At 51.1% G+C, this 18,399-nt stretch overlaps 19 non-coding genes across 19 annotated transcripts; 11 read left to right on the top strand and 8 right to left on the bottom strand.

Moving 5' to 3' along the window:
• Nucleotides 1–1,163: 1,163 nt before the first annotated feature.
• trnam-cau (transfer RNA methionine (anticodon CAU)) lies at nucleotides 1,164–1,236 on the bottom strand. The gene has a single exon. It is a non-coding gene; the product is annotated as a tRNA-Met (tRNA).
• A 432-nt stretch (nucleotides 1,237–1,668) lies between these two features.
• Nucleotides 1,669–1,741, top strand: trnaa-agc (transfer RNA alanine (anticodon AGC)). Its single transcript has one exon. It is a non-coding gene; the product is annotated as a tRNA-Ala (tRNA).
• Nucleotides 1,742–3,141: 1,400 nt separating this feature from the next.
• Nucleotides 3,142–3,214, top strand: trnaa-cgc (transfer RNA alanine (anticodon CGC)). The gene has a single exon. It is a non-coding gene; the product is annotated as a tRNA-Ala (tRNA).
• Nucleotides 3,215–3,421: 207 nt separating this feature from the next.
• trnam-cau (transfer RNA methionine (anticodon CAU)) lies at nucleotides 3,422–3,494 on the bottom strand. The gene has a single exon. It is a non-coding gene; the product is annotated as a tRNA-Met (tRNA).
• A 432-nt stretch (nucleotides 3,495–3,926) lies between these two features.
• trnaa-agc (transfer RNA alanine (anticodon AGC)) lies at nucleotides 3,927–3,999 on the top strand. The gene has a single exon. It is a non-coding gene; the product is annotated as a tRNA-Ala (tRNA).
• Nucleotides 4,000–5,399: 1,400 nt separating this feature from the next.
• On the top strand, nucleotides 5,400–5,472 carry trnaa-cgc (transfer RNA alanine (anticodon CGC)). The gene has a single exon. It is a non-coding gene; the product is annotated as a tRNA-Ala (tRNA).
• A 195-nt stretch (nucleotides 5,473–5,667) lies between these two features.
• Nucleotides 5,668–5,739, bottom strand: trnam-cau (transfer RNA methionine (anticodon CAU)). The gene has a single exon. It is a non-coding gene; the product is annotated as a tRNA-Met (tRNA).
• A 432-nt stretch (nucleotides 5,740–6,171) lies between these two features.
• On the top strand, nucleotides 6,172–6,244 carry trnaa-agc (transfer RNA alanine (anticodon AGC)). The gene has a single exon. It is a non-coding gene; the product is annotated as a tRNA-Ala (tRNA).
• A 1,404-nt stretch (nucleotides 6,245–7,648) lies between these two features.
• Nucleotides 7,649–7,721, top strand: trnaa-cgc (transfer RNA alanine (anticodon CGC)). The gene has a single exon. It is a non-coding gene; the product is annotated as a tRNA-Ala (tRNA).
• Nucleotides 7,722–7,916: 195 nt separating this feature from the next.
• trnam-cau (transfer RNA methionine (anticodon CAU)) lies at nucleotides 7,917–7,988 on the bottom strand. The gene has a single exon. It is a non-coding gene; the product is annotated as a tRNA-Met (tRNA).
• A 432-nt stretch (nucleotides 7,989–8,420) lies between these two features.
• trnaa-agc (transfer RNA alanine (anticodon AGC)) lies at nucleotides 8,421–8,493 on the top strand. The gene has a single exon. It is a non-coding gene; the product is annotated as a tRNA-Ala (tRNA).
• A 1,684-nt stretch (nucleotides 8,494–10,177) lies between these two features.
• trnam-cau (transfer RNA methionine (anticodon CAU)) lies at nucleotides 10,178–10,249 on the bottom strand. Its single transcript has one exon. It is a non-coding gene; the product is annotated as a tRNA-Met (tRNA).
• Nucleotides 10,250–12,430: 2,181 nt separating this feature from the next.
• Nucleotides 12,431–12,502, bottom strand: trnam-cau (transfer RNA methionine (anticodon CAU)). The gene has a single exon. It is a non-coding gene; the product is annotated as a tRNA-Met (tRNA).
• A 432-nt stretch (nucleotides 12,503–12,934) lies between these two features.
• Nucleotides 12,935–13,007, top strand: trnaa-agc (transfer RNA alanine (anticodon AGC)). Its single transcript has one exon. It is a non-coding gene; the product is annotated as a tRNA-Ala (tRNA).
• Nucleotides 13,008–14,659: 1,652 nt separating this feature from the next.
• On the bottom strand, nucleotides 14,660–14,732 carry trnam-cau (transfer RNA methionine (anticodon CAU)). Its single transcript has one exon. It is a non-coding gene; the product is annotated as a tRNA-Met (tRNA).
• A 432-nt stretch (nucleotides 14,733–15,164) lies between these two features.
• trnaa-agc (transfer RNA alanine (anticodon AGC)) lies at nucleotides 15,165–15,237 on the top strand. The gene has a single exon. It is a non-coding gene; the product is annotated as a tRNA-Ala (tRNA).
• Nucleotides 15,238–16,623: 1,386 nt separating this feature from the next.
• On the top strand, nucleotides 16,624–16,696 carry trnaa-cgc (transfer RNA alanine (anticodon CGC)). The gene has a single exon. It is a non-coding gene; the product is annotated as a tRNA-Ala (tRNA).
• Nucleotides 16,697–16,903: 207 nt separating this feature from the next.
• Nucleotides 16,904–16,976, bottom strand: trnam-cau (transfer RNA methionine (anticodon CAU)). Its single transcript has one exon. It is a non-coding gene; the product is annotated as a tRNA-Met (tRNA).
• Nucleotides 16,977–17,408: 432 nt separating this feature from the next.
• On the top strand, nucleotides 17,409–17,481 carry trnaa-agc (transfer RNA alanine (anticodon AGC)). Its single transcript has one exon. It is a non-coding gene; the product is annotated as a tRNA-Ala (tRNA).
• The last annotated feature ends 918 nt before the right edge of the window (nucleotides 17,482–18,399 follow it).

Raw genomic sequence — 18,399 nt, 5'->3', positions numbered from 1 at the left:
TGCATCCAGCCACAAAGCAAAGTGTTCAGAAAACACTGAGGAAATTACACAACAATACATCAGCTTGTGATACAGAGTCAGAAACGTCATCCATTACAGCACGGGGGCCCATCGCGCAGGGTGAAGCTGGCGGGGAACTGCATGCCTACACCTTTGCCGTTAAGATGTGGATGACGCACTCAAGGGCTCAAAGGTGCACGGTCAAAATTCAGCAAAGACTGCGTGCGGATGTCAACGATTCGCATCGATTGCTCAGTCGGTACAACAGAAGACTCGAGGGGTAAATATACCAAAGTCGTCCTTAGGTCACCGCTTGAATGATGTTAACAATTTCTGCGTGCCCATTGAGAAGGAAGTGTGTCGTAAGCAAACGCTTCCGGCAAAGCAGCACTCCGAACCTGATGACGAGTTTATAACTGAACATGTTGCTGCTCAGGCAGAGGAGCCATCTTTGCCTGTGGGAAAACAGCCTCCACACGGCTGCAAAGTTTCTGCAGTTGCGTGTGCGGGCCAGCGGGAGTGGCATTGAGCAGCAACGCATCCAACAGCTGAGCCCTCACCTGCAAGCAAAAGTAGATTGCTAACACTGAGACAGGGGTCTCGCCTGCCTCCTCACACTCGTGCTGACTGCTGTTTTCCTCTCGGCTTGCTTTGAATGTGCAAATTCAGCCTCTTCACTGATTATGACGCGTCGACTGCGATTTTCCCTTCTGCTGATGGCACGAGCTGCGGCTGCTGGCTCACGTTGAGTGAATGGCAAAATGACTGTGTTGAAGCAGCAGGCCGATCCGATGAAGAATTTCCCTGCACTTTCATAAACATCTTGGAGCCAGGGGGTGTGGAGATGTTGGGCAGCAAGAAAGCGGACGCAGCAATCAGCTTGGGGGAATTAGCTCAAGTGGTAGAGCGCTTGCTTCGCATGTGAGAGGCAGTGGGATCGATGCCCACATTCTCCACTTTGATTTTTAACCTTTGGGCCAAAGTTTCATGCCCAGCGGTCCTGTCATGAAGTTCACACATGTTCAGGGTTCCTCCACACGCTGCCGTACGCACAGAATCTGAATGACTGACAGAGCTGTTGCATGCAAGCTGCCTTCATATTTGTCAGCAGCAAAGATGGGAATGAGAGGTGAATGGAAGAAAAGAAGGTGGAAAAAGAGCCCTGCCCTCTCTGAGGATTGAACTCAGGACCTTCAGATTATGAGACTGACGCGCTGCCTACTGCGCTAAGAAGGCACAGGCAGTTGGGCACTGTACACTGCATGACTAGGTTTGCCATCATCAGGCTGCGTCCAGTTACAATGAAAACTGCTCACGTAACATTGAGGCAGATTAGAGAACAATATCGCAGCTTGTGATATGGAGACAGACACGTTATCCATCACAACGTCGGCCCAAGCTGCAGGTCGACGCAGGCGGGCCACAGCACAGCCACAGCTTTGGCATCAAGACATGGATGAAGCGCTCAAGGGCTAAAGGGTGCACTGTCACAATCAGCAAAGATAGTGGCTTTCAATGGATTTCAAAGATGTTGATTAAATGGAAAAACTACCGTGTTGAAGCAGCAGGCCGGATCCGATGAAGAGGTCCTGTGCACTTTCTCGAGCATCTTGGAGACGGACTGAGGAGATCCTGAGCAGCAAGAAAGCTGACCCCAACTGCAGCTTGGGGGAATTAGCTCAAATGGTAGAGCGCTCGCTTAGCATGCGAGAGGTAGTGGGATCGATGCCCACATTCTCCACTTTGATTTTTACCTTGGGGCCAAAGCTTCTTGGAGACAGGGGCTGAGGCAAGCCTGGACAGCAAGAAAGCTGAGGCCAGAATTGCCATGGGGAATTAGCTCAAATGGTAGAGCGCTCGCTTTGCATGTGAGAGGTAGTGGGATCGATGCCCACATTCTCCACTCAGATTTTATCTTTGGGCCAAAGTTTCAGGCCCACCCATCATGTCATTCACTTTACACATCTCCAGGCTTTCTCCAAGCGCTGCCGCACGCACGCACGCACGCACGCACGCACAGAGTGTCTGAATGATTTGCACAGCTGCCGCAAGAAGCTGCCGTCATATTTATCAGCAGTAAAGATGGGAATGTGAGGCGAATGGAGGGAAAGATACAATCTTGGGAAAGAAGGTGTCAAATACACAAGATTGTATCCAGGATGCACAGGTGATGAGACTCACACGCTGCCGACTGCACCAAGAAGGCACACTTGGAACTGCGCTGCACACGGCGTGACTAGATTTGCCATCGAACAGCCTGCATCCAGCCACAAAGCAAAGTGTTCAGAAAACACTGAGGAAATTACACAACAATACATCAGCTTGTGATACAGAGTCAGAAACGTCATCCATTACAGCACGGGGGCCCATCGCGCAGGGTGAAGCTGGCGGGTAACTGCATGCCTACACCTTTGCCGTTAAGATGTGGATGACGCACTCAAGGGCTCAAAGGTGCACGGTCAAAATTCAGCAAAGACTGCGTGCGGATGTCAACGATTCGCATCGATTGCTCAGTCGGTACAACAGAAGACTCGAGGGGTAAATATACCAAAGTCGTCCTTAGGTCACCGCTTGAATGATGTTAACAATTTCTGCGTGCCCATTGAGAAGGAAGTGTGTCGTAAGCAAACGTTTACGGCAAAGCAGCACTCCGAACCTGGTGACGAGTTTATAACTGAACATGTTGCTGCTCAGGCAGAGGAGCCATCTTTGCCTGTGGGAAAACAGCCTCCACACGGCTGCAAAGTTTCTGCAGTTGCGTGTGCGGGCCAGCGGGAGTGGCATTGAGCCGCAACGCATCCAAAAGCTGAGCCCTCACCTACAAGCAAAAGAAGATTGCTAACACTGAGACACGGGTCTCGCCTGCCTCCTCACACTCGTGCTGACTGCTGTTTTCCTCCCGGCTTGCTTTGAATGTGCAAATTCAGCCTCTTCACTGATGATGACGCGTCGACTGCGATTTTCCCTTCTGCTGATGGCACGAGCTGCGGCTGCTGGCTCACGTTGAGTGAATGGCAAAATGACTGTGTTGAAGCAGCAGGCCGATCCGATGAAGAATTTCTCTGCACTTTCATGAACATCTTGGAGCCAGGGGGTGAGGAGATGTTGTGCAGCAAGAAAGCGGATGCAGCAATCAGCTTGGGGGAATTAGCTCAAGTGGTAGAGCGCTCGCTTCGCATGTGAGAGGCAGTGGGATCGATGCCCACATTCTCCACTTTGATTTTTAACCTTTGGGCCAAAGTTTCATGCCCAGCGGTCCTGTCATGAAGTTCACACATGTTCAGGGTTCCTCCACACGCTGCCATACGCACAGAATCTGAGTGACTGACAGAGCTGTTGCATGCAAGCTGCCTTCATATTTGTCAGCAGTAAAGATGGGAATGAGAGGTGAATGGAAGAAAAGAAGGTGGAAAAAGAGCCCTGCCCTCTCTGAGGATTGAACTCAGGACCTTCAGATTATGAGACTGACGCGCTGCCTACTGCGCTAAGAAGGCACAGGCAGTTGGGCACTGTACACTGCATGACTAGGTTTGCCATCATCAGGCTGCGTCCAGTTACAATGAAAACTGCTCACGTAACATTGAGGCAGATTAGAGAACAATATCGCAGCTTGTGATATGGAGACAGACACGTTATCCATCACAACGTCGGCCCAAGCTGCAGGTCGACGCAGGCGGGCCACAGCACAGCCACAGCTTTGGCATCAAGACATGGATGAAGCGCTCAAGGGCTAAAGGGTGCACTGTCACAATCAGCAAAGATAGTGGCTTTCAATGGATTTCAAAGATGTTGATTAAATGGAAAAACTACCGTGTTGAAGCAGCAGGCCGGATCCGATGAAGAGGTCCTGTGCACTTTCTCGAGCATCTTGGAGACGGACTGAGGAGATCCTGAGCAGCAAGAAAGCTGACCCCAACTGCAGCTTGGGGGAATTAGCTCAAATGGTAGAGCGCTCGCTTAGCATGCGAGAGGTAGTGGGATCGATGCCCACATTCTCCACTTTGATTTTTACCTTGGGGCCAAAGCTTCTTGGAGACAGGGGCTGAGGCAAGCCTGGACAGCAAGAAAGCTGAGGCCAGAATTGCCATGGGGAATTAGCTCAAATGGTAGAGCGCTCGCTTTGCATGTGAGCGGTAGTGGGATCGATGCCCACATTCTCCACTCAGATTTTATCTTTGGGCCAAAGTTTCAGGCCCACCCATCATGTCATTCACTTTACACATCTCCAGGCTTTCTCCAAGCGCTGCCGCACGCACGCACGCACGCACGCACGCACAGAGTGTCTGAATGATTTGCACAGCTGCCGCAAGAAGCTGCCGTCATATTTATCAGCAGTAAAGATGGGAATGTGAGGCGAATGGAGGGAAAGATACAATCTTGGGAAAGAAGGTGTCAAATACACAAGATTGTATCCAGGATGCACAGGTGATGAGACTCACACGCTGCCGACTGCACCAAGAAGGCACACTTGGAACTGCGCTGCACACGGCGTGACTAGATTTGCCATCGAACAGCCTGCATCCAGCCACAAAGCAAAGTGTTCAGAAAACACTGAGGAAATTACACAACAATACATCAGCTTGTGATACAGAGTCAGAAACGTCATCCATTACAGCACGGGGGCCCATCGCGCAGGGTGAAGCTGGCGGGGAACTGCATGCCTACACCTTTGCCGTTAAGATGTGGATGACGCACTCAAGGGCTCAAAGGTGCACGGTCAAAATTCAGCAAAGACTGCGTGCGGATGTCAACGATTCGCATCGATTGCTCAGTCGGTACAACAGAAGACTCGAGGGGTAAATATACCAAAGTCGTCCTTAGGTCACCGCTTGAATGATGTTAACAATTTCTGCGTGCCCATTGAGAAGGAAGTGTGTCGGAAGCAAACGTTTACGGCAAAGCAGCACTCCGAACCTGGTGACGAGTTTATAACTGAACATGTTGCTGCTCAGGCAGAGGAGCCATCTTTGCCTGTGGGAAAACAGCCTCCACACGGCTGCAAAGTTTCTGCAGTTGCGTGTGCGGGCCAGCGGGAGTGGCATTGAGCAGCAACGCACCCAACAGCTGAGCCCTCACCTGCAAGCAAAAGTAGATTGCTAACACTGAGACACGGGTCTCGCCTGCCTCCTCACACTCGTGCTGACTGCTGTTTTCCTCCCGGCTTGCTTTGAATGTGCAAATTCAGCCTCTTCACTGATGATGACGCGTCGACTGCGATTTTCCCTTCTGCTGATGGCACGAGCTGCGGCTGCTGGCTCACGTTGAGTGAATGGCAAAATGACTGTGTTGAAGCAGCAGGCCGATCCGATGAAGAATTTCTCTGCACTTTCATGAACATCTTGGAGCCAGGGGGTGAGGAGATGTTGTGCAGCAAGAAAGCGGATGCAGCAATCAGCTGGGGGGAATTAGCTCAAGTGGTAGAGCGCTCGCTTCGCATGTGAGAGGCAGTGGGATCGATGCCCACATTCTCCACTTTGATTTTTAACCTTTGGGCCAAAGTTTCATGCCCAGCGGTCCTGTCATGAAGTTCACACATGTTCAGGGTTCCTCCACACGCTGCCATACGCACAGAATCTGAGTGACTGACAGAGCTGTTGCATGCAAGCTGCCTTCATATTTGTCAGCAGGAAAGATGGGAATGAGAGGTGAATGGAAGAAAAAAAGCCCTGCCCTCTCTGAGGATTGAACTCAGGACCTTCAGATTATGAGACTGCGCGCTGCCTACTGCGCTAAGAAGGCACAGGCAGTTGGGCACTGTACACTGCATGACTAGGTTTGCCATCATCAGGCTGCGTCCAGTCACAATGAAAACTGCTCACGTAACATTGAGGCAGATTAGAGAACAATATCGCAGCTTGTGATATGGAGACAGACACGTTATCCATCACAACGTCGGCCCAAGCTGCAGGTCGACGCAGGCGGGCCACAGCACAGCCACAGCTTTGGCATCGAGACATGGATGAAGCGCTCAAGGGCTAAAGGGTGCACTGTCACAATCAGCAAAGATAGTGGCTTTCAATGGATTTCAAAGATGTTGATTAAATGGAAAAACTACCGTGTTGAAGCAGCAGGCCGGATCCGATGAAGAGGTCCTGTGCACTTTCTCGAGCATCTTGGAGACGGACTGAGGAGATCCTGAGCAGCAAGAAAGCTGACCCTAACTGCAGCTTGGGGGAATTAGCTCAAATGGTAGAGCGCTCGCTTAGCATGCGAGTGGTAGTGGGATCGATGCCCACATTCTCCACTTTGATTTTTACCTTGGGGCCAAAGCTTCTTGGAGACAGGGGCTGAGGCAAGCCTGGACAGCAAGAAAGCTGAGGCCAGAATTGCCATGGGGAATTAGCTCAAATGGTAGAGCGCTCGCTTTGCATGTGAGAGGTAGTGGGATCGATGCCCACATTCTCCACTCAGATTTTATCTTTGGGCCAAAGTTTCAGGCCCACCCATCATGTCATTCACTTTACACATCTCCAGGCTTTCTCCAAGCGCTGCCGCACGCACGCACGCACGCACGCACGCACGCACAGAGTGTCTGAATGATTTGCACAGCTGCCGCAAGAAGCTGCCGTCATATTTATCAGCAGTAAAGATGGGAATGTGAGGCGAATGGAGGGAAAGATACAATCTTGGGAAAGAAGGTGTCAAATACACAAGATTGTATCCAGGATGCACAGGTGATGAGACTCACACGCTGCCGACTGCACCAAGAAGGCACACTTGGAACTGCGCTGCACACGGCGTGACTAGATTTGCCATCGAACAGCCTGCATCCAGCCACAAAGCAAAGTGTTCAGAAAACACTGAGGAAATTACACAACAATACATCAGCTTGTGATACAGAGTCAGAAACGTCATCCATTACAGCACGGGGGCCCATCGCGCAGGGTGAAGCTGGCGGGGAACTGCATGCCTACACCTTTGCCGTTAAGATGTGGATGACGCACTCAAGGGCTCAAAGGTGCACGGTCAAAATTCAGCAAAGACTGCGTGCGGATGTCAACGATTCGCATCGATTGCTCAGTCGGTACAACAGAAGACTCGAGGGGTAAATATACCAAAGTCGTCCTTAGGTCACCGCTTGAATGATGTTAACAATTTCTGCGTGCCCATTGAGAAGGAAGTGTGTCGTAAGCAAACGTTTACGGCAAAGCAGCACTCCGAACCTGAGGACGAGTTTATAACTGAACATGTTGCTGCTCAGGCAGAGGAGCCATCTTTGCCTGTGGGAAAACAGCCTCCACACGGCTGCAAAGTTTCTGCAGTTGCGTGTGCGGGCCAGCGGGAGTGGCATTGAGCAGCAACGCACCCAACAGCTGAGCCCTCACCTGCAAGCAAAAGTAGATTGCTAACACTGAGACACGGGTCTCGCCTGCCTCCTCACACTCGTGCTGACTGCTGTTTTCCTCCCGGCTTGCTTTGAATGTGCAAATTCAGCCTCTTCACTGATGATGACGCGTCGACTGCGATTTTCCCTTCTGCTGATGGCACGAGCTGCGGCTGCTGGCTCACGTTGAGTGAATGGCAAAATGACTGTGTTGAAGCAGCAGGCCGATCCGATGAAGAATTTCTCTGCACTTTCATGAACATCTTGGAGCCAGGGGGTGAGGAGATGTTGTGCAGCAAGAAAGCGGATGCAGCAATCAGCTGGGGGGAATTAGCTCAAGTGGTAGAGCGCTCGCTTCGCATGTGAGAGGCAGTGGGATCGATGCCCACATTCTCCACTTTGATTTTTAACCTTTGGGCCAAAGTTTCATGCCCAGCGGTCCTGTCATGAAGTTCACACATGTTCAGGGTTCCTCCACACGCTGCCATACGCACAGAATCTGAGTGACTGACAGAGCTGTTGCATGCAAGCTGCCTTCATATTTGTCAGCAGGAAAGATGGGAATGAGAGGTGAATGGAAGAAAAAAAGCCCTGCCCTCTCTGAGGATTGAACTCAGGACCTTCAGATTATGAGACTGCGCGCTGCCTACTGCGCTAAGAAGGCACAGGCAGTTGGGCACTGTACACTGCATGACTAGGTTTGCCATCATCAGGCTGCGTCCAGTCACAATGAAAACTGCTCACGTAACATTGAGGCAGATTAGAGAACAATATCGCAGCTTGTGATATGGAGACAGACACGTTATCCATCACAACGTCGGCCCAAGCTGCAGGTCGACGCAGGCGGGCCACAGCACAGCCACAGCTTTGGCATCGAGACATGGATGAAGCGCTCAAGGGCTAAAGGGTGCACTGTCACAATCAGCAAAGATAGTGGCTTTCAATGGATTTCAAAGATGTTGATTAAATGGAAAAACTACCGTGTTGAAGCAGCAGGCCGGATCCGATGAAGAGGTCCTGTGCACTTTCTCGAGCATCTTGGAGACGGACTGAGGAGATCCTGAGCAGCAAGAAAGCTGACCCTAACTGCAGCTTGGGGGAATTAGCTCAAATGGTAGAGCGCTCGCTTAGCATGCGAGTGGTAGTGGGATCGATGCCCACATTCTCCACTTTGATTTTTACCTTGGGGCCAAAGCTTCTTGGAGACAGGGGCTGAGGCAAGCCTGGACAGCAAGAAAGCTGAGGCCAGAATTGCCATGGGGAATTAGCTCAAATGGTAGAGCGCTCGCTTTGCATGTGAGAGGTAGTGGGATCGATGCCCACATTCTCCACTCAGATTTTATCTTTGGGCCAAAGTTTCAGGCCCACCCATCATGTCATTCACTTTACACATCTCCAGGCTTTCTCCAAGCGCTGCCGCACGCACGCACGCACGCACGCACGCACGCACAGAGTGTCTGAATGATTTGCACAGCTGCCGCAAGAAGCTGCCGTCATATTTATCAGCAGTAAAGATGGGAATGTGAGGCGAATGGAGGGAAAGATACAATCTTGGGAAAGAAGGTGTCAAATACACAAGATTGTATCCAGGATGCACAGGTGATGAGACTCACACGCTGCCGACTGCACCAAGAAGGCACACTTGGAACTGCGCTGCACACGGCGTGACTAGATTTGCCATCGAACAGCCTGCATCCAGCCACAAAGCAAAGTGTTCAGAAAACACTGAGGAAATTACACAACAATACATCAGCTTGTGATACAGAGTCAGAAACGTCATCCATTACAGCACGGGGGCCCATCGCGCAGGGTGAAGCTGGCGGGGAACTGCATGCCTACACCTTTGCCGTTAAGATGTGGATGACGCACTCAAGGGCTCAAAGGTGCACGGTCAAAATTCAGCAAAGACTGCGTGCGGATGTCAACGATTCGCATCGATTGCTCAGTCGGTACAACAGAAGACTCGAGGGGTAAATATACCAAAGTCGTCCTTAGGTCACCGCTTGAATGATGTTAACAATTTCTGCGTGCCCATTGAGAAGGAAGTGTGTCGTAAGCAAACGTTTACGGCAAAGCAGCACTCCGAACCTGAGGACGAGTTTATAACTGAACATGTTGCTGCTCAGGCAGAGGAGCCATCTTTGCCTGTGGGAAAACAGCCTCCACACGGCTGCAAAGTTTCTGCAGTTGCGTGTGCGGGCCAGCGGGAGTGGCATTGAGCCGCAACGCATCCAAAAGCTGAGCCCTCACCTACAAGCAAAAGAAGATTGCTAACACTGAGACAGGGGTCTCGCCTGCCTCCTCACACTCGTGCTGACTGCTGTTTTCCTCCCGGCTTGCTTTGAATGTGCAAATTCAGCCTCTTCACTGATGATGACGCGTCGACTGCGATTTTCCCTTCTGCTGATGGCACGAGCTGCGGCTGCTGGCTCACGTTGAGTGAATGGCAAAATGACTGTGTTGAAGCAGCAGGCCGATCCGATGAAGAATTTCTCTGCACTTTCATGAACATCTTGGAGCCAGGGGGTGAGGAGATGTTGTGCAGCAAGAAAGCGGACGCAGCAATCAGCTTGGGGGAATTAGCTCAAGTGGTAGAGCGCTTGCTTCGCATGTGAGAGGCAGTGGGATCGATGCCCACATTCTCCACTTTGATTTTTAACCTTTGGGCCAAAGTTTCATGCCCAGCGGTCCTGTCATGAAGTTCACACATCTTCAGGGTTCCTCCACACGCTGCCGTACGCACAGAATCTGAGTGACTGACAGAGCTGTTGCATGCAAGCTGCCTTCATATTTGTCAGCAGGAAAGATGGGAATGAGAGGTGAATGGAAGAAAAAAAGGTGGAAAAAGAGCCCTGCCCTCTCTGAGGATTGAACTCAGGACCTTCAGATTATGAGACTGCGCGCTGCCGACTGCGCTAAGAAGGCACAGGCAGTTGGGCACTGTACACTGCATGACTAGGTTTGCCATCATCAGGCTGCGTCCAGTCACAATGAAAACTGCTCACGTAACATTGAGGCAGATTAGAGAACAATATCGCAGCTTGTGATATGGAGACAGACACGTTATCCATCACAACGTCGGCCCAAGCTGCAGGTCGACGCAGGCGGGCCACAGCACAGCCACAGCTTTGGCATCGAGACATGGATGAAGCGCTCAAGGGCTAAAGGGTGCACTGTCACAATCAGCAAAGATAGTGGCTTTCAATGGATTTCAAAGATGTTGATTAAATGGAAAAACTACCGTGTTGAAGCAGCAGGCCGGATCCGATGAAGAGGTCCTGTGCACTTTCTCGAGCATCTTGGAGACGGACTGAGGAGATCCTGAGCAGCAAGAAAGCTGACCCTAACTGCAGCTTGGGGGAATTAGCTCAAATGGTAGAGCGCTCGCTGAGCATGCGAGAGGTAGTGGGATCGATGCCCACATTCTCCACTTTGATTTTTACCTTGGGGCCAAAGCTTCTTGGAGACAGGGGCTGAGGCAAGCCTGGACAGCAAGAAAGCTGAGGCCAGAATTGCCATGGGGAATTAGCTCAAATGGTAGAGTGCTCGCTTTGCATGTGAGAGGTAGTGGGATCGATGCCCACATTCTCCACTCAGATTTTATCTTTGGGCCAAAGTTTCAGGCCCACCCATCATGTCATTCACTTTACACATCTCCAGGCTTTCTCCAAGCGCTGCCGCACGCACGCACCCACCCACGCACAGAGTGTCTGAATGATTTGCACAGCTGCCGCAAGAAGCTGCCGTCATATTTATCAGCAGTAAAGATGGGAATGTGAGGCGAATGGAGGGAAAGATACAATCTTGGGAAAGAAGGTGTCAAATACACAAGATTGTATCCAGGATGCACAGGTGATGAGACTCACACGCTGCCGACTGCACCAAGAAGGCACACTTGGAACTGCGCTGCACACGGCGTGACTAGATTTGCCATCGAACAGCCTGCATCCAGCCACAAAGCAAAGTGTTCAGAAAACACTGAGGAAATTACACAACAATACATCAGCTTGTGATACAGAGTCAGAAACGTCATCCATTACAGCACGGGGGCCCATCGCGCAGGGTGAAGCTGGCGGGTAACTGCATGCCTACACCTTTGCCGTTAAGATGTGGATGACGCACTCAAGGGCTCAAAGGTGCACGGTCAAAATTCAGCAAAGACTGCGTGCGGATGTCAACGATTCGCATCGATTGCTCAGTCGGCACAACAGAAGACTCGAGGGGTAAATATACCAAAGTCGTCCTTAGGTCACCGCTTGAATGATGTTAACAATTTCTGCGTGCCCATTGAGAAGGAAGTGTGTCGTAAGCAAACGTTTACGGCAAAGCAGCACTCCGAACCTGGTGACGAGTTTATAACTGAACATGTTGCTGCTCAGGCAGAGGAGCCATCTTTGCCTGTGGGAAAACAGCCTCCACACGGCTGCAAAGTTTCTGCAGTTGCGTGTGCGGGCCAGCGGGAGTGGCATTGAGCCGCAACGCATCCAAAAGCTGAGCCCTCACCTACAAGCAAAAGAAGATTGCTAACACTGAGACAGGGGTCTCGCCTGCCTCCTCACACTCGTGCTGACTGCTGTTTTCCTCCCGGCTTGCTTTGAATGTGCAAATTCAGCCTCTTCACTGATGATGACGCGTCGACTGCGATTTTCCCTTCTGCTGATGGCACGAGCTGCGGCTGCTGGCTCACGTTGAGTGAATGGCAAAATGACTGTGTTGAAGCAGCAGGCCGATCCGATGAAGAATTTCTCTGCACTTTCATGAACATCTTGGAGCCAGGGGGTGAGGAGATGTTGTGCAGCAAGAAAGCGGACGCAGCAATCAGCTTGGGGGAATTAGCTCAAGTGGTAGAGCGCTCGCTTCGCGTGTGAGAGGCAGTGGGATCGATGCCCACATTCTCCACTTTGATTTTTAACCTTTGGGCCAAAGTTTCATGCCCAGCGGTCGTGTCATGAAGTTCACACATCTTCAGGGTTCCTCCACACGCTGCCGTACGCACAGAATCTGAGTGACTGACAGAGCTGTTGCATGCAAGCTGCCTTCATATTTGTCAGCAGGAAAGATGGGAATGAGAGGTGAATGGAAGAAAAAAAGGTGGAAAAAGAGCCCTGCCCTCTCTGAGGATTGAACTCAGGACCTTCAGATTATGAGACTGCGCGCTGCCGACTGCGCTAAGAAGGCACAGGCAGTTGGGCACTGTACACTGCATGACTAGGTTTGCCATCATCAGGCTGCGTCCAGTCACAATGAAAACTGCTCACGTAACATTGAGGCAGATTAGAGAACAATATCGCAGCTTGTGATATGGAGACAGACACGTTATCCATCACAACGTCGGCCCAAGCTGCAGGTCGACGCAGGCGGGCCACAGCACAGCCACAGCTTTGGCATCGAGACATGGATGAAGCGCTCAAGGGCTAAAGGGTGCACTGTCACAATCAGCAAAGATAGTGGCTTTCAATGGATTTCAAAGATGTTGATTAAATGGAAAAACTACCGTGTTGAAGCAGCAGGCCGGATCCGATGAAGAGGTCCTGTGCACTTTCTCGAGCATCTTGGAGACGGACTGAGGAGATCCTGAGCAGCAAGAAAGCTGACCCTAACTGCAGCTTGGGGGAATTAGCTCAAATGGTAGAGCGCTCGCTTAGCATGCGAGAGGTAGTGGGATCGATGCCCACATTCTCCACTTTGATTTTTACCTTGGGGCCAAAGCTTCTTGGAGACAGGGGCTGAGGCAAGCCTGGACAGCAAGAAAGCTGAGGCCAGAATTGCCATGGGGAATTAGCTCAAATGGTAGAGCGCTCGCTTTGCATGTGAGAGGGAGTGGGATCGATGCCCACATTCTCCACTCAGATTTTATCTTTGGGCCAAAGTTTCAGGCCCACCCGTCATGTCATTCACTTTACACATCTCCAGGCTTTCTCCAAGCGCTGCCGCACGCACGCACGCACGCACCCACGCACGCACAGAGTGTCTGAATGATTTGCACAGCTGCCGCAAGAAGCTGCCGTCATATTTATCAGCAGTAAAGATGGGAATGTGAGGCGAATGGAGGGAAAGAAGGTGTCAAATACACAAGATTGTATCCAGGATGCACAGGTGATGAGACTCACACGCTGCCGACTGCACCAAGAAGGCACACTTGGAACTGCGCTGCACACGGCGTGACTAGATTTGCCATCGAACAGCCTGCATCCAGCCACAAAGCAAAGTGTTCAGAAAACACTGAGGAAATTACACAACAATACATCAGCTTGTGATACAGAGTCAGAAACGTCATCCATTACAGCACGGGGGCCCATCGCGCAGGGTGAAGCTGGCGGGTAACTGCATGCCTACACCTTTGCCGTTAAGATGTGGATGAAGCACTCAAGGGCTCAAAGGTGCACGGTCAAAATTCAGCAAAGACTGCGTGCGGATGTCAACGATTCGCATCGATTGCTCAGTCGGTACAACAGAAGACTCGAGGGGTAAATATACCAAAGTCGTCCTTAGGTCACCGCTTGAATGATGTTAACAATTTCTGCGTGCCCATTGAGAAGGAAGTGTGTCGTAAGCAAACGCTTACGGCAAAGCAGCACTCCGAACCTGAGGACGAGTTTATAACTGAACATGTTGCTGCTCAGGCAGAGGAGCCATCTTTGCCTGTGGGAAAACAGCCTCCACACGGCTGCAAAGTTTCTGCAGTTGCGTGTGCGGGCCAGCGGGAGTGGCATTGAGCAGCAATGCATCCAAAAGCTGAGCCCTCACCTACAAGCAAAAGAAGATTGCTAACACTGAGACAGGGGTCTCGCCTGCCTCCTCACACTCGTGCTGACTGCCGTTTTCCTAGCGGCTTGCTTTGAATGTGCAAATTCAGCCTCTTCACTGATTATGACGCGTCGACTGCGATTTTCCCTTCTGCTGATGGCACGAGCTGCGGCTGCTGGCTCACATTGAGTGAATGGCAAAATGACTGTGTTGAAGCAGCAGGCCGATCCGATGAAGAATTTCTCTGCACTTTCATGAACATCTTGGAGCCTGGGGGTGTGGAGATGTTGTGCAGCAAGAAAGCGGACGCAGCAATCAGCTTGGGGGAATTAGCTCAAGTGGTAGAGTGCTCGCTTCGCATGTGAGAGGCAGTGGGATCGATGCCCACATTCTCCACTTTGATTTTTAACCTTTGGGCCAAAGTTTCATGCCCAGCGGTCCTGTCATGAAGTTCACACACCTTCAGGGTTCCTCCACACGCTGCCGTACGCACAGAATCTGAATGACTTACAGAGCTGTTGCATGCAAGCTGCCTTCATATTTGTCAGCAGTGAAGATGGGAATGAGAGGTGAATGGAAGAAAAGCCCTGCCCTCTCTGAGGATTGAACTCAGGACCTTCAGATTATGAGACTGACGCGCTGCCTACTGCGCTAAGAAGGCACAGGCAGTTGGGCACTGCACACTGCATGACTAGGTTTGCCATCATCAGGCTGCGTCCAGTCACAATGAAAACTGCTCACGTAACATTGAGGCAGATTAGAGAACAATATCGCAGCTTGTGATATGGAGACAGACACGTTATCCATCACAACGTCGGCCCAAGCTGCAGGTCGACGCAGGCGGGCCACAGCACAGCCACAGCTTTGGCATCAAGACATGGATGAAGCGCTCAAGGGCTAAAGGGTGCACTGTCACAATCAGCAAAGATAGTGGCTTTCAATGGATTTCAAAGATGTTGATTAAATGGAAAAACTACCGTGTTGTAGCAGCAGGCCGGATCCGATGAAGAGGTCCTGTGCACTTTCTCGAGCATCTTGGAGACGGAGTGAGGAGATCCTGAGCAGCAAGAAAGCTGACCCCAACTGCAGCTTGGGGGAATTAGCTCAAATGGTAGAGCGCTCGCTTAGCATGCGAGAGGTAGTGGGATCGATGCCCACATTCTCCACTTTGATTTTTACCTTGGGGCCAAAGCTTCTTGGAGACAGGGGCTGAGGCAAGCCTGGACAGCAAGAAAGCTGAGGCCAGAATTGCCATGGGGAATTAGCTCAAATGGTAGAGCGCTCGCTTTGCATGTGAGAGGTAGTGGGATCGATGCCCACATTCTCCACTCAGATTTTATCTTTGGGCCAAAGTTTCAGGCCCACCCGTCATGTCATTCACTTTACACATCTCCAGGCTTTCTCCAAGCGCTGCCGCACGCACGCACGCACCCACCCACGCACGCACAGAGTGTCTGAATGATTTGCACAGCTGCCGCAAGAAGCTGCCGTCATATTTATCAGCAGTAAAGATGGGAATGTGAGGCGAATGGAGGGAAAGAAGGTGTCAAATACACAAGATTGTATCCAGGATGCACAGGTGATGAGACTCACACGCTGCCGACTGCACCAAGAAGGCACACTTGGAACTGCGCTGCACACGGCGTGACTAGATTTGCCATCGAACAGCCTGCATCCAGCCACAAGTAAAGTGTTCAGAAAACACTGAGGAAATTACACAACAATACATCAGCTTGTGATACAGAGTCAGAAACGTCATCCATTACAGCACGGGGGCCCATCGCGCAGGGTGGAGCTGGCGGGTAACTGCATGCCTACACCTTTGCCGTTAAGATGTGGATGAAGCACTCAAGGGCTCAAAGGTGCACGGTCAAAATTCAGCAAAGACTGCGTGCGGATGTCAACGATTCGCATCGATTGCTCAGTCGGTACAACAGAAGACTCGAGGGGTAAATATACCAAAGTCGTCCTTAGGTCACCGCTTGAATGATGTTAACAATTTCTGCGTGCCCATTGAGAAGGAAGTGTGTCGTAAGCAAACGTTTACGGCAAAGCAGCACTCCGAACCTGAGGACGAGTTTATAACTGAACATGTTGCTGCTCAGGCAGAGGAGCCATCTTTGCCTGTGGGAAAACAGCCTCCACACGGCTGCAAAGTTTCTGCAGTTGCGTGTGCGGGCCAGCGGGAGTGGCATTGAGCATCAACACATCCAACAGCTGAGCCCTCACCTGCAAGCAAAAGTAGATTGCTAACACTGAGACAGGGGTCTCGCCTGCCTCCTCACACTCGTGCTGACTGCTGTTTTCCTCTCGGCTTGCTTTGAATGTGCAAATTCAGCCTCTTCACTGATTATGACGCGTCGACTGCGATTTTCCCTTCTGCTGATGGCACGAGCTGCGGCTGCTGGCTCACGTTGAGTGAATGGCAAAATGACTGTGTTGAAGCAGCAGGCCGATCCGATGAAGAATTTCTCTGCACTTTCATGAACATCTTGGAGCCAGGGGGTGTGGAGATGTTGGGCAGCAAGAAAGCGGACGCAGCAATCAGCTTGGGGGAATTAGCTCAAGTGGTAGAGCGCTCGCTTCGCATGTGAGAGGCAGTGGGATCGATGCCCACATTCTCCACTTTGACTTTTAACCTTTGGGCCAAAGTTTCATGCCCAGCGGTCCTGTCATGAAGTTCACACATCTTCAGGGTTCCTCCACACGCTGCCGTACGCACAGAATCTGAATGACTTACAGAGCTGTTGCATGCAAGCTGCCTTCATATTTGTCAGCAGCAAAGATGGGAATGAGAGGTGAATGGAAGAAAAGAAGGTGGAAAAAGAGCCCTGCCCTCTCTGAGGATTGAACTCAGGACCTTCAGATTATGAGACTGACGCGCTGCCTACTGCGCTAAGAAGGCACAGGCAGTTGGGCACTGTACACTGCATGACTAGGTTTGCCATCATCAGGCTGCGTCCAGTCACAATGAAAACTGCTCACGTAACATTGAGGCAGATTAGAGAACAATATCGCAGCTTGTGATATGGAGACAGACACGTTATCCATCACAACGTCGGCCCAAGCTGCAGGTCGACGCAGGCGGGCCACAGCACAGCCACAGCTTTGGCATCAAGACATGGATGAAGCGCTCAAGGGCTAAAGGGTGCACTGTCACAATCAGCAAAGATAGTGGCTTTCAATGGATTTCAAAGATGTTGATTAAATGGAAAAACTACCGTGTTGAAGCAGCAGGCCGGATCCGATGAAGAGGTCCTGTGCACTTTCTCGAGCATCTTGGAGACGGAGTGAGGAGATCCTGAGCAGCAAGAAAGCTGACCCCAACTGCAGCTTGGGGGAATTAGCTCAAATGGTAGAGCGCTCGCTTAGCATGCGAGAGGTAGTGGGATCGATGCCCACATTCTCCACTTTGATTTTTACCTTGGGGCCAAAGCTTCTTGGAGACAGGGGCTGAGGCAAGCCTGGACAGCAAGAAAGCTGAGGCCAGAATTGCCATGGGGAATTAGCTCAAATGGTAGAGCGCTCGCTTTGCATGTGAGAGGTAGTGGGATCGATGCCCACATTCTCCACTCAGATTTTATCTTTGGGCCAAAGTTTCAGGCCCACCCGTCATGTCATTCACTTTACACATCTCCAGGCTTTCTCCAAGCGCTGCCGCACGCACGCACAGAGTGTCTGAATGATTTGCACAGCTGCCGCAAGAAGCTGCCGTCATATTTATCAGCAGTAAAGATGGGAATGTGAGGCGAATGGAGGGAAAGAAGGTGTCAAATACACAAGATTGTATCCAGGATGCACAGGTGATGAGACTCACACGCTGCCGACTGCACCAAGAAGGCACACTTGGAACTGCGCTGCACACGGCGTGACTAGATTTGCCATCGAAAAGCCTGCATCCAGCCACAAGTAAAGTGTTCAGAAAACACTGAGGAAATTACACAACAATACATCAGCTTGTGATACAGAGTCAGAAACGTCATCCATTACAGCACGGGGGCCCATCGCGCAGGGTGAAGCTGGCGGGTAACTGCATGCCTACACCTTTGCCGTTAAGATGTGGATGAAGCACTCAAGGGCTCAAAGGTGCACGGTCAAAATTCAGCAAAGACTGCGTGCGGATGTCAATGATTCGCATCGATTGCTCAGTCGGTACAACAGAAGACTCGAGGGGTAAATATACCAAAGTCGTCCTTAGGTCACCGCTTGAATGATGTTAACAATTTCTGCGTGCCCATTGAGAAGGAAGTGTGTCGTAAGCAAACGTTTACGGCAAAGCAGCACTCCGAACCTGAGGACGAGTTTATAACTGAACATGTTGCTGCTCA

The sequence above is a fragment of the Mustelus asterias genome, chromosome 7 (assembly GCF_964213995.1).
Source record: "Mustelus asterias chromosome 7, sMusAst1.hap1.1, whole genome shotgun sequence".
Taxonomy (NCBI): Eukaryota; Metazoa; Chordata; class Chondrichthyes; order Carcharhiniformes; family Triakidae; genus Mustelus; species Mustelus asterias.
Note: the sequence above shows the minus strand (reverse complement) of the source record. Positions and strands in the feature narration are given on the sequence as shown.